The sequence below is a fragment of the Stenella coeruleoalba genome, assembly GCF_951394435.1.
Source record: "Stenella coeruleoalba genome assembly, chromosome: 3".
Taxonomy (NCBI): domain Eukaryota; kingdom Metazoa; phylum Chordata; class Mammalia; order Artiodactyla; family Delphinidae; genus Stenella; species Stenella coeruleoalba.
In genome coordinates, this window is record NC_137148.1 from 22,785,739 (window position 1) to 22,802,803 (window position 17,065).

Here is a 17,065-nt window from a genome sequence, read left to right on the forward strand (position 1 = left end):
CGAATACACTTGAAGAAATAAGGAATACTAGTAAAGGTAACTGCACTGGTAAATATAAGACAGTATACATGTTTTTGGTATTTTGTGGGAGAACACTTTTCTGCTCTCATTTGATTTAAAAAACAACTCCATACATAAAATTTGTGTTGATGGGCTTATAATGTATAAATATATAATTTTATGTCAATATTAACACAAAGAAGGAAGAGAGATAATATTGAAGTTAAGTTGCCCTTATTGGAAGTAGATCACTGTAAGCTAAGGTGTTAATTGTAATCCCAAGAGCAACCGCTAATAAAATAATTCAAATAATAGAGTTAAAGTAAAAATAAGGGACTAAAAATGACATTGTAGAAAACACGTATTTGACACAAAGCTAGGCAGTAATGGAGGGAGAGAAGAATAAAAAAGACAAATGACATATAGAAAAACATAATAAGGCAGGCTAACTCCTACCTTTTCAGCATATCAGTTAATTACATTATAGGTGAGGAAAAAAACTCTTCAATCAAAAGACAGATTGACAGATGGATAAAAACATGATCCAACTATATGCTGTCTACAAGTAACACTAGATTCGAAGGCACAAATGTGTTCGGTAAGCAAAGGAGAGCAGAAGTGGCTATACAAATATTGCATAAAATAGATACTCAGAAAAAATTTGTTATTAAAGACAAAGGCCATTTTATCAAAAAGTTAAGTCCATCAAGAAGATGTAACAATTATAGACATAAGCACCTAAACCACCAGAGCCCCCATATTTTATGAAGAAAAATAGAGAAAAGTAAAAGAAGAAACTATTTAAAAATAATAGTTCAAGAATTCAATGACCCACTTTTAGTAATGGATAAAGCAAATAGGCAGATTTTTTTTTTAATTTATTTTTGGCTGCATTGGGTCTTTGTTGCTGCGAGTGGGCTTTTCTCTAGTTGAAGAGAGCGGTGGCTACTCTTTGTTGTGGTGCATGGTCTTCTCATTGCAGTGAGTTCTCTTGTTGCGGAGCACGGGCTCTAGGTGCCCGGGCTTCAGTAGTTGTGGCCCGTGGGCTCAATAGTTGTGACTTGCGAGCTCTAGAGCGCAGGCTCAGTAGTTGTGGTGCACGGGCTTAGTTGCTCTGTGGCATGTGGGATCTTCCTGGACCAGGGCTCGAACCCATGTCCCCTGCATTAGCAGGCAGATTCTTAACCACTGCACCACCAGGGAAGTCCAGATAGAAGATTAATATGGAAAGGGAAGACATGAAAACTGTTATGAACTAATTAGACTGACCAACCATCTATAGAACACTCCCAACAATGGCCTAATACACATTCTACTAAAATGCACATGGAACATTCTCACTGAAAAACCATATATTAGATTATAACAAAGCCTCAATTTAAAAGGATAAAACTCATACAAAATATGTTCTCTTGCCACATGGATTGAAATTAGGAATCAAAACAGAAGGAAATTTGCAATCCACAAATATATGGAAGTTAAACAAGACTACTATGTAATCAATGGATCATAGAAGAAATCGCAAGGGAAATTAGAAATAGTTTGAGATGAATGAAAACAAAACCACAATATATGTAAACTTACAGAAATGCTTAGAGGTAAATTAATAACTATAAATGCCTATATTAAAAAAAGAAGAAATATATCAAATCAATAACATAACCTTCCAACATAAGAACTTGGAAAAAGAGGAAAAAAAAAAGAAACAAAGTAAGCAAAATGAAGGGAAGGCTGATAATATTAAAATCAGGAGAGAGGCAGGTCTACTACCACATTAAAAATTAGAAAATGAAAAATATGTGTCAACAAAATACGCAACTCAGACGTAATGTAATATTTTCTAGAAAGACACAAAGTTTCTAAAATGTTTTAAGGAAAAATATAAAATTTTAATATGCCTATAATAAGTAAAGACATTGAATTACTAAACAAAATCTCAGTAGAAAGGAAATACCAGGCCCAGCTCTCTCCATTGGTAAATTCTACCAACTGTTAAAGGAGAATTAATATTAGTTATTGACAAATAGATGTAAGAGGGAATGAATCACCTAAAATCACATTTGACCATTTGATCCTGTCAATTACCAGTAACACAAGGGTAAAATTTAAACTCTACTGTATGACATACAAGTTTTTCAAAATAATATATATGTAGGGCTTCCCTGGTGGCGCAGTGGTTAAGAGTCTGCCTGCCGATGCAGGGGATACGGGTTCGGGTTCGTGCCCTGGTCTGGGAAGATCCCAGATGCCGCAGAGCGGCTGGGCCCGTGCGCCATGGCTGCTGAGCCTGCGCGTCCAGAGCCTGTGCTCCACAACGGGAGAGGCCACAGCAGTGAGAGGCCCGCGTACCAAAATAAATAAATAAATAAAATAAATAATATATATGTATATATGATATTCCTTAAAAACTATAATTTGAAACATTATTTTCTGAAAGCATTATATATTTTCCCATACCATTACATTTGATTGACTAATTGCTATTATGGTCAGTTGACATGTCATCTCCTCCATTAAAATAGCTTTGTGGCACCACTAAAAATAATGGCTCCTTCAAGTGTTCTGTGACTGTAATAATTTAAATTATAATTATTAATAATTTCTTCTAGAGTACATACTATATCTTTATGATGATAACTATTATTCTATAGCACCAGGAGATAGAAAACATCTCATTTACTTTTCTCTTTCTTAAATGACTAACAGTTGAATTGCACATGGTGGGTACATTAAAACTACATATGTTGAATTTAATTTCTCTTTTATGATATGTGAGATACTATTGGATCTAAAAGGAATAAACTGACATTCAAATAGACTGGGTCTAAAAAAAATTGTATCTTTCCTTTTAGTTGGCTTAATTTTTTGGTTTACACGAGTCATTTTTCTCATTTTCGTTTCCAGTTCTGTTTGCACATTCTGTTAGGCAAGGTATTTTGCACTCTTAGTCAAGTATTGTAGAAAACAGAGAGGTATCCAATGAACAAATTTTGGCTGGTCAGCTTAATCCCCAGAAATGTTCTGGTCCATGTTTGGCTCCCCCAGTAATAGTAATAGCTTCTTGGAGGTCTTGATTTTAATTGTAATAGTTCTTCTATTGTGTAATAGTTGCCATACAGCCATAATTTATTACTTGAAATTTGGCATTTCCTTTGCTTAAATAATTGCTTTGTATCTTTGCCATCCTATTTTTTAACTGTAGCATATAATTTTTGAGGTGGGTAGAATATAACCAATAAATAAAAACAGTATCATCCCCTTAACTCAGAATATCTTCAGTTTGGAAAGCACTTTGCTTCTCTCAGTTTTCAATAAGTGGTAACTTGGACACAAATAAAGGGATATAGTTAAGCTTGTCTGAATTTACTTGTTTCAGGAAATTCATTGTGAGTTATTGTAGTAGATGAATGATTTGCCATCACATTTGCCAGATAAGTTGAAAAAGAAAAATCAAGTTTTGATAGTTTTGATTATTAATGTTGTGTATTTAAGATCCACATCTCAACATGTGTTGACTTTTCATGTGCTTTTAAAATGAACCATAGAGGTTTAGGACCACTTAAATAAAAATAATCATTGCCATAGAAATAAGCCCTTTGATAAGAACCTTTATTTACATAAGTTCTTTTTCTGCTCATAAAACTATGGATACTTATAAAAATTATCAGTTTTGTTAAGTATTTTTAAAGGTTATTATAGATAGGTACTCTCATCAAACATGAGAAACTTATTTTTTCCCTTAGCCTTATGTCTCTTGTATACTTATCTACTTCACATCCCATTTTGTTTCTCAAATTGCCTCCTCCACTGTGTAAAGCCCATTTATGGCAAGTTGACATTTTTATAAATGATGTGTAGAATATTTTCAAGTGCAAGGAAAGGTAAAATAAAATTTAATAAACAGTCAAATCCTAGCTGCACTTCATGTCTAAACTACTTCGCACTGCTCATCAAGAAGCTTTTTGTGTCATCCTGATGGAACCCTTCTGTCTCCCTCATCAATTTTATTCATCTTTCCCCCCAGACCACAGCCAGCGGAGTTTGTTGGAAGCCAAATGAGTGAAATATGCTTGGTTATGGTTGGTTCCTTCCGTTTCTCCTCATCTCTTCTACAATTCATGAAGTGCCTTTTGAATTTTTGTAAGGCAGTTTTCCGATCAGTTGGAAGTCAGCGAAAGGTTAGCATTAATGAGTTCACTTTCACAAAAATTGGCTTATTACCATGCAGATTTGCAGTGTTATATGCTAGTGGTTTTATAGTCATTTTCTGTATTCTTTTATAAAGATATTCTTTTACCTGCCATATGTGCAAATAATGAGCCCAGTGAGACTCTCTTTTTATAAGTAATTGTAAGTAATAAAAACATCACTTCCATAACTCATGGTAAATTAGCTAAGTAAAATAAAATTTTTGTACAAAGAAATTACATTTGATAGCAGAGAAATTTTTATTAAGCCTGTTGTTCTTTCAAATAAATATTATGGTGATGATTTTGTTAATAATAAAATCTAACATAATAGAGGTTTATGAATACAAGGAACTTTAGATAATTATGAGTATAATGTTCTTTAGTTACTATTATGTAAAATGTTATGTACTCAACAGATTTAAAACATAGGCATCTGAAAGCAAATTCATATATAAAAATTATTTAAAACAGCAACCGATCACAATTTAAAAATTGAGTTTTAAATTTGCTTATTTTCTACTGTAAATGTTTATCATAATTTGTAAAAGTGAATATTAACTAATAAATGTTATTTTCCTGTTTTCTTTTTGCTTTAGCTCATTATCCTGCCTTGATAAAACTAAAGGTAATGTAAAATAAATTATTTATCATCAAGGAAGAGTTTTGTAAAATCATACCTTTTCAATTAATACTTAGAATTGTTCTTATATAAAAAATTGAAAGAGATAGCAACTTATAAACTTATTCATGATTAATATTATTTTGTCTGCTGATTGAGAGAGTGGTCAGTAAAACATGCTGTGTACCAATATAGTATTTGTGTAAACTTAGAGCTTGGATTCACTGATTATAACTATATTGAGCAGTTTAAAGGAGATTACTTTTCAATTACATTAAAATACAGACATGAAAAACTCATTTTTTAAAAATTTATTGGAGGAAAACAAACTCACAATAATTGTCATTTTGCAGTTAACACTTTAAGTGAATAATACTTGAGAAAAATTGATTTTTCTTAAAATGTATTCAACTCTGACTTTAATAGAAAATGTGTTTTTCAAAACTAGTTTAAACATTTATACCAATGATTTTTTGGAGTATTTTTATAAAACTGTGTACAAATATTAATAATCTTTTAAAGAGGAAATTCTATGTTCAATCAACATGTTTCACTCTTTCAATTTCGTAATTTTTATCTTGAACACCAAGTCCTTTTGGTTTAGGAGCAAAATATTTCAAAAACATTTTTATTTATTTATTTTTTGCTTTTATACAAAATGACACCAATCTTTACGGGTTTTATTATTTTTGTTCGTTTTAACTTATCTTCCTCTTTCAGTCATCAGTTGCAAATTATGATCGTTTGTCATTGTTCTTCTGTTGAGCTGTATGCTCAGTTTTCCAAATGGCTCCTTTTAATACACTTTGGGCCTGGAAAATGATTAGTAAGACTGGAAAACTATGTTTTTTATAGAGGGTAAATGAAGCTCTTGACTGACCTATGCATGATCAGTATTATAGGAGGGCAAGTCAGACAAATGTTTGGTTTATGTATGTAGACTTGAGCTTTAATAATTCAGTATTTTTAAAAATCCATGTATTCTGTATGATATAAACTTTAGGCTCCTTTCACATTAAAAGAATCAGCTAGGTAGATAAATGTGATAGCTCCAATCAAACTTCCAAATATCCATTTGTCCTTTTTAATCTGGATCCTTCCTTGCATATAGGTTGAAGTCTTCTGATTGTATTATGGCCAATTGGATAAGGGTCAGAATGATGGAAGACACTTCCAGAATAGATTATTAAAAGTATTTTGTGGGGTTCTTTAATTCATCGTTACCCTTATACAGTTACTTTGAAGGCCATGTTCCTTTAATGACAAATAGTGCTTCTCAAACTTAATGTTCATACTGCCTCCCAGGGTTCTGGTTACAAGCCAAGTTCTAAAAAAGCATACTTATGAGATCGTGTGAGATCTCTCGTGTGAGATCGTTCGTTTCTAGCAAGCTCTCAAATGATGCTATTGCTACTGGTTCATAGAACCCACTTTGACTATCAAGGTGCTGTTTTGAATAACTTAAGATAGACTGAGGGTCACTAACCTAGATCTGATTTTAGATTAATAAAAAGCAAAGCATCACTCTTTTAAGCCAATGAGATATTTTTTCTTTTTTTAAATTAATTTTTATTGGAGTATAGTTGCTTTACAATGTTGTGTTAGTTTCTGCTGTACAGCAAAGTGAATCAGTTATACATATACATATCTCCCCTTTTGTTGAGATTTCCTTCCCATTTAGGTCACCACAGAGCACTGAGTAGAGTTCCCTGTGCTATACAGTAGCTTCTCATTAGTTATCTATTTTATACATATTAGAGTATATGTGTCAATCCCAATCTCCCAGTTCATCCCACCCACCCCTTACACCCTTGGTACCCATAAGTTTGTTCTCTACATCTGTGTCTCTATTTCTGCTTTGCAAATAAGTTCATCTGTACCACTTTTCTAGATTCCACATATAAGCAATATTATACGATATTTGTTTTTCTCTTTCTGACTTACTTCACTCTGTATGACAGTCTCTAAGTCTATAGACATCTCTGCAAATGGCACTATTTCATTCCTTTTTATGGCTGAGTAATATTCCATTGTATATATGTATGATATCTTCTTTATCCATTCCTCTGTTGATGGACATTTAGGTTGCTTCCATGTCTCAGAGAAATTCCACCTGATGCAATCATGTTTGCCTCTCTGCTCTTAGGCTCTCCTTTCGCTCATATGTTCAGCCCTTCATTTTATTTAGATTTAATATTTGTAACTCCTAGAACTAACTTCTCCTAAAATTTAATAGCTGCTTTTCATCATCTTTCATTAACCTTCAATAGTTTTAGTAGTGGTTAATTTTTCAGGGAAGCAGAGAACTTTTTTGACCTGATCTTCCATCTTATTTGTCTGGAAGCATTTTTAAGGATATTTACTTATACTAGTGGAAAACTTATCATCAGTTTTCATAAAAGAAAACAATCTTTCCTTTCTCTTCTCTTTCTAAAACAGGTTTGTGTAGGATTTGCACCATTTCTTTGTCAAATGTTTTATAGAATTCACCAATGTATCCTTCTGGCCTTGGGGTTTACTTTCTGTGAAAGTTTCTAATCGTGAATTTATTTTTCAAAATGTTTCTAGTGTATTCAGGTTTCCTATTTCTTAAGTCAGTATTGCATTTAAATTGTTCTTTGCAGGTCTTTATTATCCCTTTAATATCTGGAGTATCTGTAATGCCCTCTTTAATTCCTAATATTGGTAATTTGGGGGAATAAGATAATTTTCTATCTTTTAAGCTTTTTTAATATTCTTTTGGCAGGAATTCAAATTACTTAAGGATTATTTGAACCTCTCAATGTTTGTTTCTTTAAATTTGTTAGTTTGCATTCACAGGAGCTGTGGTACATAGAACGTTGCTCTCATAAAATATTCATAGACTTAATGTTTTAGGTGGAATTAATACCCTGAGTGTTCAACATGGCGTCTCCACTCCACTGATTGTGAATTAAGCATCTCTCATCCTTGTGTGTGTTCTGGGCATTTTTCGTTACTAGCTCCCATTAGTTGTTCTTACAGTTCTTAGTGGGAATTTAAGAATCTGTTGCACTACTCACACTTATTTGTTGTCACCCTATGAACACACAGCTTGAAAATTATCTAGGGAATCAAGTAGGTGCCATGCATACTACAGAGAACATTTATTCTGTGTAGCTTTCACCTCTGTAGTACTCTGCACCACAGATTTCAATTATCTCAGTCTCTTGGAATTTCAGTCTTTCTTCACTGTGCAAGATCCGAGTACTCTGCTTGGATGCTTCCTTCCTTGGCTACAATTCAGGAAGTGTCCCACAAAGATATAAATCGTGGGTGAAATCATAGTGTTGGTCTCATTTGTTTCCCTTCTCTCAGATATCACATTTATTAGCTTCCTTCCAATTGCTAAATGTGTGAAAACAGATTTTTTTGTTTTTATTTTTTTCTTAATGTTTTATCTAATTTTCTAATTCATTCTAGTTCAAGGACAAGTCTCATATCAGTTCTCTGTCCTGGCTAGATGTGAAGATAGAACATTCATTTATTAAGGACAGAAAATAATAACTATAAAATGTCTGTTTTCTCAGTTCTATTCACTAATTCCATGAGTTTGTGTACATTAATTTCAGATTTTTATACTCACTGTTTAATATTCCATTTGTTCATATTTATGTTCATTTATACATATAAAAGCATTTTTGCATTTTGGCTTTCACTTTTTCAGGTACATAAACATGCTATCTAAATACTTTGTTGAACTTAATGAAGAAGTAATTAAAAATTGAATATGACTTATATTATGCTTGAATTGACTAGACAGCTCTCTGGGTACGTTGTTTTAACCTACACTCAGGCTAACCTGTACCAGATTTTTAACTCCAGGGACAAAACCAGGAACATCAACAAGCACACTACACTTTTCTCAGTCTTCTTTAACAGGACAAGCTTGTAAAAGGGTAACATCACATTTAGGACAATGAAAAGAATTACATATTCATGCTTTCTGTTTCAACCTCCTTTGCTGGTGTACTATAGAGAAATCAAGACAGTTACTATTTACTTTCCTACTTTATGTTTTAGTCTATAAACAATATAAATCCAGAAAATTTGCCTATAAGGATTTTTTAAAAATAAACATATCATTGGGCACTGATTAACTCTTTCCCACATAATTCAAATAATTTAATTGTTAACTAGTAAATATATCACCTCGATAGTGAGTTCAAAAGTTGAAATAAAATGTATAGTAAATCTTTTAGCTTTACGGAATGCTCTCTCAAAAAGACTGAAAGACATCAGTGGATTATTCTGAGAAGCTACCACTAACATTCTTACCTCAGTCGACTTGCTCTGCTTTACTGCCTTCTAAATAATGTAAATATAATTTATATCACATATAATTCATAAAACTATGTTTATTATTACTGATTCTTGTGATTACCTAGAAAGTTTACAGTAGGATCTCATGAACTCAGGACCTGCTCAGAAAACGTGTGATAAATTTAATATTTTAAAACATAAGCAATCCTCAAAAATATATATACACATTTTTGTCTTATAATCTGAAGCATCCTAACACTCTTTACATCATCCCAACTAGGACACAAGTCATTTACTCACTATAAATCTGTTTTCTTTTTCTTTTTTTAAAATTTATCTTATTTTATTTTTTAAATTTTTTTGTCTGCATTGGGTCTGCTGCACGCGGGCTTTCTCTCATTGTGGCGAGCGGGGGCTACTCTTCGTTGTGGTGCGCATGCTTGTCATTGCGGTGGCTTTTCTCGTTGCGGAGCACAGGCTCTAGGCACTCAGCCTTCAGTAGTTGTGGCACGTGGGCTCAGTAGTTGTGGCTCGCAGGCTCTAGAGCGCAGGCTCAGTAGTTGTGGCACACGGGCTTAGTTGCTCCGCGGCATGTGGGGTCTTCCCGGACCAGGGCTCGAACTCGTGTCCCCTGCATTGGCAGGCGGATTCTTAAGCACTGTGCCACCAGGGAAGCCCTAAATCTGTTTTCTATATTAAAGTATTTCTGATAACTGCCTTCATAAACATGAATAAATTAATTATGGTTATTATTAGTGAAAGTATTCTTAATGCAATAAATGAGTCATTTATTGTGATCTGTATGAACCCTACAAGCAAAGAGCCTGGTACATTCTGTGTAACATAGTAGAATTCACAAATATTAGTTTCCTAGAAAATTCTCCCACTTTATATAGTGAAATATGAATATTTCAGTTTTTATTGGCTTCTGTAAATGTGGATTTGTTATATTTAATATTTATAACACTACCATCTGTGATAAAATTTGTCACATAAAATAGTTGTAACAGTCACAAAAATCTAAGATGACAGACAGCCATGGCAGAACTCTTGGCAGAACTTTTGTTCACTCTCCTCCTAATGTCTCTTTGCAGATTCTAGGCTTCTCTCCTATTCCAGGTATAGAATCTTATTATTGCAAACCAGTTACTGTAGAGTCATTCACTTGACATGGAAGCTTTGGGTATGGTCACTGCTGAGAATCTCTCCAATACAATGTAAAAGGAAGCCTTCTGGAGTTCTTCTGAGAGGTTCTGTTATTCTTTTGAAGGAAGACAAAAGAGCAAGATTCCTTTCTTTTATATTTTTCTGGAAATATGTATAATTGGTAGATGCAGTTATCAGCATATGATGTCTATAACCAGTGTAGTCACTCTTGGAATCTAAAGTCAAAACAGGTGTGTCACAGAAATGATGAGTTATCCATGACATTCTGAAATACAGAACTAACCACTGTGTAACTACACTGCCTCTGCCCTCACTCTTTCAGGCTATTTTAACAACTGTTACTCACTGGTCATTGATTATGTAAGTTTTAGCATACAGTATTAGTGGAAGCATAGTAACAATGTCCTGTTAATGATATGAATTTCCAACAGTAATAAATAATTAAATAGGCATTATTTACTTATTACATGGAATAATATGAAACTTAAAATATTGATATCTAAACTTCATAATATCATAGAAAATATTTAGTGAGAGAGCAAACAAATCAAAACCTAAGGAAGGTATATGCCATATATTTGTAATTATAGAATTTTAGATGTACTTTCTGTCTGCTTCTCTCAGTCTCTTTTTCTTATATGATATTTTTCAATTAATATGCATTTTATCATTTTATACCAGAAGTTTATACAAATTTAATTTCTTTCTAAAATAAAACTATGTAACAGAATTAAGCATGTCGGGGGATAGCCCCAATGTCTGAATTCAGTATCACTGAATTAAAATATTCACAAAAGAGTGTTCAAAAGAAAACTTTACATAAATTCTGTATTTTAAAAATCACGTTTACTATGACAGACTCTAATGCAACATATGAGAAGAAAGTTCAATTCCATGAAAAATAGTTGTCAAAAATAATTGTTTGGGTTTCTGTACATTGTTAACAATGGATTTAATAATTATTTTAAACTAAAGTTATCTTTCAAATTTGTGATTATCTGAAATTAATACATACAATAGAAAAATCTTATTTGTCAGTTATGGTTTCTTATATCAATGCAAAACATTGGCTTAATATTCAATGATTTCTTTCTATAACTTAAAATTTATACACAATTTAGGGGAAAAAAGTGTTTAAAAACTACTTCAGAACACAATGAGTATTTTCTCACCAAACAAAGTATTTTAAATTATTCATTCTTAAGATCATCTAGATAAAATGTTAAATGTGATATTCTGATTGTCTGTTTAGAATATATTGTATTTATTCTTCCTGCCAGATATTGTACAATCTTCCTTATATTTATATTACTTTAAGTTAAATGATAAGCAGGGTTGTGTTTGTATGAAACCAGTTAATTATAATAATAAAAACCACCTGACTCTACTTATTATGTTAAAATAGAATTCAGTATAGTTTGTAAGGTTTTTTCTGTTATTATTTTCATTTATTTTCACTATGCTCAGAAGTATTAGTGCTAATTTGCATTCCAAAAGATAGTTTCAAATGGTATCTTGGATTTAAGTTGAAACATAAAAGCCAAGAAATTCAAAGTTAAGCTCATATTCGATTTTGTTATAATTCCCATTAAAACTGGGCTATTTTAAAAAATTTGCATATTTTTCATTTATAATGCTCTCTAATAGTGTTGGCCTTACTGCTCAAAGAGACAGAATAAATACTTTAAGACTCAAGATTTAAAGGACTTTGTAGACCCCTTTGTCCATCGATGTTTCTCTTTACCCTAACTGACTTTAAACTATTTACTGTGAAAAAAATGTTTCTGTTATTCAGCAGTAATCAATGTGTACCTACTGTGTGTGACACTTAGCTTGTTGCTGGGGATTCAGAGATAAAAATCACAGTATCTTGTCCTAGAATTCTTCACAGTGTAATGGGAAAGACAAAATTATAATTTGATTGTTTTATTTATTACAAATGAATTTCAGAGACATAAAACTTACAATGCTCATCTTAGAATCATGAAAATATGGTAATTTAGTAAATAATATTTTTGCTGTTCATTAAGAAATTGTATCATTTAACTTGTAAGCATGGACATTAAATATTTCAGCATCAACTTCATGGGGGCTCAGACCCTGTGTGATTCTCTTGGGATTATTCTCCCAAAGTTTCTAAGATGTGCTTATATTCATTGAATTTCCTGGTGACTTCCTATTCTATAGTCAATCTCCAGTAAATTATAGCTTGTTTAAGCAACTTTTCTACAGTAATCAAGATCCCACTTTATTTCAAATACTTAAGACTACAAATGATAGAGCAGTTGAAAGGGACTGGGTTATGCATCTATCATCATTTAGTTCCAATTTCTTCCTTGCCAGTTAACTAGGTGTGCAATTGAATATCTGCAAAGCTCAGTTTTAACATTAATGCAAGCAAAGCCTTTACATAAAGTGGTTTAAAAATTGTTTTAAATATCTTCTTAATGCCATCTCTTTTTGACCAATATATATGTACCCAAGATACATAATTTTAAAACAGTATCATTCAACACAGTTTGAATCAAAATCACCAGCTATGCATTCTCAACCTATACAAACTCATTTCAATTTCTTTCCCAAGTGTACTTATGTGAGTAGTACAGAACAGAAGGATGGAGATGTTTAATTTCAGACACTCTCTATCCCTCTGTGCTGCCCCGGAAGTCAGGGAAGCATCAACATTCATGTATTCCTTCTTTCTTTCACTTAATACATTTTTAGAAGTTGCATTCTGTGAGTTGAGCACTGGGCCATCCACTAAAAATACAACAGTGAGGAGGAAAGAAATGGACCCTACACCGTGGGACCATTACATTAACAGTGCACTGGGCATCCTGTCAGAGAAACGAAGGAGTCCACAGAAAGTGTTAGGCTGAAGCTGGCATGTAGCAGCTCATGAGAACAGGTTGTTAACTGTTCAGGATTTGTTCACTTTTTAGGAATTTTGCTGACCAGTTGATGTCATGTTACTCAAAATCAACCATAGTGGGAGTATTCAAACCATGGAAATCAACAAATGCCAAGATACAAATGTTTTTGCTTGTATTTTGCTCTTGTTCGCTTCTCTGAGAGCTAGTTTTAAATATTTTTCGTCACACCACTTTTTGAAATGTAAAATAATGGCAGTCTACAGGGTCAGAATTGGAAGAGGTATCCTTGAAAGTCTCCTGAATGAAGTGATGTTTAAACTGAGTAGTTTAACACAGACAAAATAGATCTTGATAGAGAAAGTGGAATTTTTTGTAGATGAAATGGCATAAACACAAAGATACATAGAAAGAGGTATGATGCCTTAAATGCAATCAAAGAAGTCCAATATAGCTTAAATTAGAAAATAAAGAAGAGAATGACAGAAATTTAAGATGTGGACATGGATAGGGAAATTTTCACATAAAAACTTCCAAATCATATAAATGTCTTGATTTTTAACTCAGAGGCAATGGGGATATAATGCAGTATAATTTTATCTTAACTGCATTTAAAAATTAATTTTGCTATGGTTGCAGAGTGGATTGAAGAGGAAATAAGCGTTTTGTGGGTATTGAATAGGTAGAAAATTTTTTCTCTAGTTAGAGAAATGTAATTTTGGCTTGGATGGTAGTGGCCATGGAGTTGAAGAGAACTGGATATGAAAGCTTTTTCATGAAAAATTTAGAGGATTTGGTCATTTGGATATGTAAAGCAACAACAAAGGGGAAAGTTATGACCCACAGATTTCTTATTTGATCTTTTCACTCATTTAGTGAATGCCATTATTGGGATAGAAGGCACAGGAGCATAAGTGGGAGCTAGGGAAGATTTAGAAATATACATTTGATATGTTTAGTTTGAAGTCCCTGTATAGGTAACATTCTTATAGAAGGGATGTTGAGAAGGGAGTTGGAAGTGAGGGTCTAGAGGATTGAAAGGTAGTTATAATTTGATGATACCATCTGGGGGTGATGGAAAGAGAACACAACCATAGACTGGAAAAACATACAAGACATTTAGGAAACTTGTTTCATCTATTTTTGTGTAATAAACAACCCCTAAACTAAGTAGCTTAAAAATTAGCAATAATTTTATTTGTTTACTTTTGCCTGTGTCAGCAATTTGGATTGAGTTAAGCTAAGCAGTTTTTTGGCTGGTTTCAAATGAGATTACTCAGCACTCTGTCTTGGTCTAGATGTTTTGAAATTGCCTTACTCATTTGATTGACAGTTGGTCCTAGCTGTTACCCAGACCACACATTTTCATCAGGCTAGCTTAGGATTCTTCACATGGGGACTTGGTTCCAAAATCAGCAAAGAGATGATCTCAATGCTCATCATTTTTCAAGTTGCTGCTTGCATGATATTTGATAATATCTCACTGGCCAAAGAAAGTCACATGGACAGTCCCAGACAATCTGTGAAGAAAGTATCCATGAGTATAGAGGCAAGGACACAGGATACATTGCGGGCTACTTCAGTAACAGTCTGTTATAAACCTGAATGATCAAGTAGATGGTAAACTAGCAAAGAAGATGGAAAAGAGACAACTAGGGTGTTAGAGATAACAATAGAAGTAATTGCAAATGACAAAGGAAGATAGTAAGAATGACAGAGTACTGTTAATAAAAGGTTACATTTTTGGTCCGCATGTGGTATCTTTGCATCTTTACTGTTTCCTTCATCCATCAACTTTGTGTCAATTAGGATTACTTTCAACTGTACATAATGAAAAGGAACTCTTACAATGGCTTAATCACAGAGATACATGCTTTACCGTCATAAAATGAGGTCCAGGTATAGATAGTTCAGCCCTGGTACTTTGTCTTAACAAGAACTCAGATTCCATTTTTTGTCCATGATTTGTATTGTCATTTTCCATCTTAATACTGTTACTGACCAGGGTTCTTGCCCTCCTTACTCAATAGAAATTGATAAGAGGCCAGACAAGAAATTCAGACAAGGCTTTATTGGGGCCTCTGCTGCAGCAGTGGGGAGAGAGAACAAGTAACAGGTTCCCTTGCTCACTCAATCACTCCCCAAGTGGAGGTGAGCTGGTTCCTTATATGGGGTGAAGGTAGAGGTGTGTCCAGGGGTCGGGCCAGAGGGGTGGCTAACGTGTTTTGCCCACCCCTTTGGTGGTGGTGTGTGCAGGGGGCCTCCTGCTTTTGCTCCCAGCATTTCATAGTGGCAGTTGGGCTATTTGGTCTTTTCGTATCTTGTTGTCCATAATTTGCCCTAACTGTGCATGCACTCAGTTATTTTTAGCCTACTTTAGTTTCTTTGTATTTTGTCGCTGGAGAAGATGTTTGTCCAGGTGCAAGCACTGCAGCAGAGGCTCCCAGGTCCCGGGTCCCAGCCTGTCTCAATACTTGTTGCCTGACTGTTGTAATATGACTGCTATACTTCCAGGTATGAAGATGCAAGAAGGTAAAAAAGAAGTGAAAGCAGTCTTTTAATGAGGCTGTAGGAAGGACTGCTTCTAACACTTGTCATTGCCAAGTGCTCTGCAATATGGTCATATTTAATTTCACAAGGGGAACATTGGAGTATATGTTTAACTGACCAAGGGGTCCCCATAAACAGAATCAGAGTTCTCCTAATGAGGTTATTCTATATGAGAACAACAGAACCTGCCACAAGCTTTTTCCTACTGAGACATAAATAGAAACTTAGCGTTCCCCTTAAGGCCCTAAGAGTTACATGACTCAATTTTCTCCCCCTTATTTTTTTTATTCTAGTAATATGTACTAATTGTATGAGCTTTCAGGAATAAACTGACAGCATGGATTTTTTTTAAACGTTAGAAGATAAAAAAGCTCACATTTACTGAGCATTTAATCTGTACCCAGTATTGTTTTAAGTATTTATGAATATTATCTCATTTAAAACCCCACAGCAATCCTTTGAAATAAGTACTAATATTTTTATTAAATTTAAAGATAAAAAAAATTGATCAGAGATTAACTTACTCAAATTCATGTAATTAATGAACTTTTGAACTTCTGACACAAAAAGTCATGTTTTAGCTGGTACCATCTGTAATACTGCCTACCAGTGTGATTAAAAAGTAAATGACAGAGAGTGCCTTCTATCTAGTATTAACATTTTAGCCTAACATGGGATTTGACACAAGTAAATTTCCCAGTAAAGAAAAAGGTTTTGGTGTGAGACATCTTATTCACCATTATTTTTTTATACATCTTTATTGGCGTATAATTGTTTCACAATGCTGTTAGTTTCTGTTGTAAAACAAAGTGAATCAGCCATGTGCATACATATATCCCCATATCCCCTCCCTCTTGAGCCTCCCTTCCACCATCCTTATCCCACCCCTCTAGATCATCGCAAAGCACCAAGCTGATCTCCCTGTGCTATTCTGCTGCTTCCCACTAGCTAGCTATTTCACATTAGGTAGTGTATATATATCGATGCTACTCTCACTTCACCTCAGCTTCTCCTTCCCCAACCATGTCCTCAATTCCATTCTCTATGTCTACATCTTTATTCCTGCCCTGCCACTACATTTATCAATACCTTTTTGTTTTTTAGATTCTATATATATTTGCTAGCTAAGGTATTTGTTTTTCTCTTTCTGACTTACTTCACTCTGTATGACAGACTCTAGGTCCATCCACCTCACAACAAATAACAACTCAATTTCGTTTCTTTTTATGGCTGAGTAATATTCCATTGTATATTATCGCCACATATCTTTTTTTTTTTTTTTTTTTTGGTGTACGCGGGCCTCTCACCGCTGTGGCCTCTCCCACTGCGGAGCACAGGCTCTGGACGCGCAGGCCCAGCAGCCATGGCTCATGGGCCCAGCCGCTCCG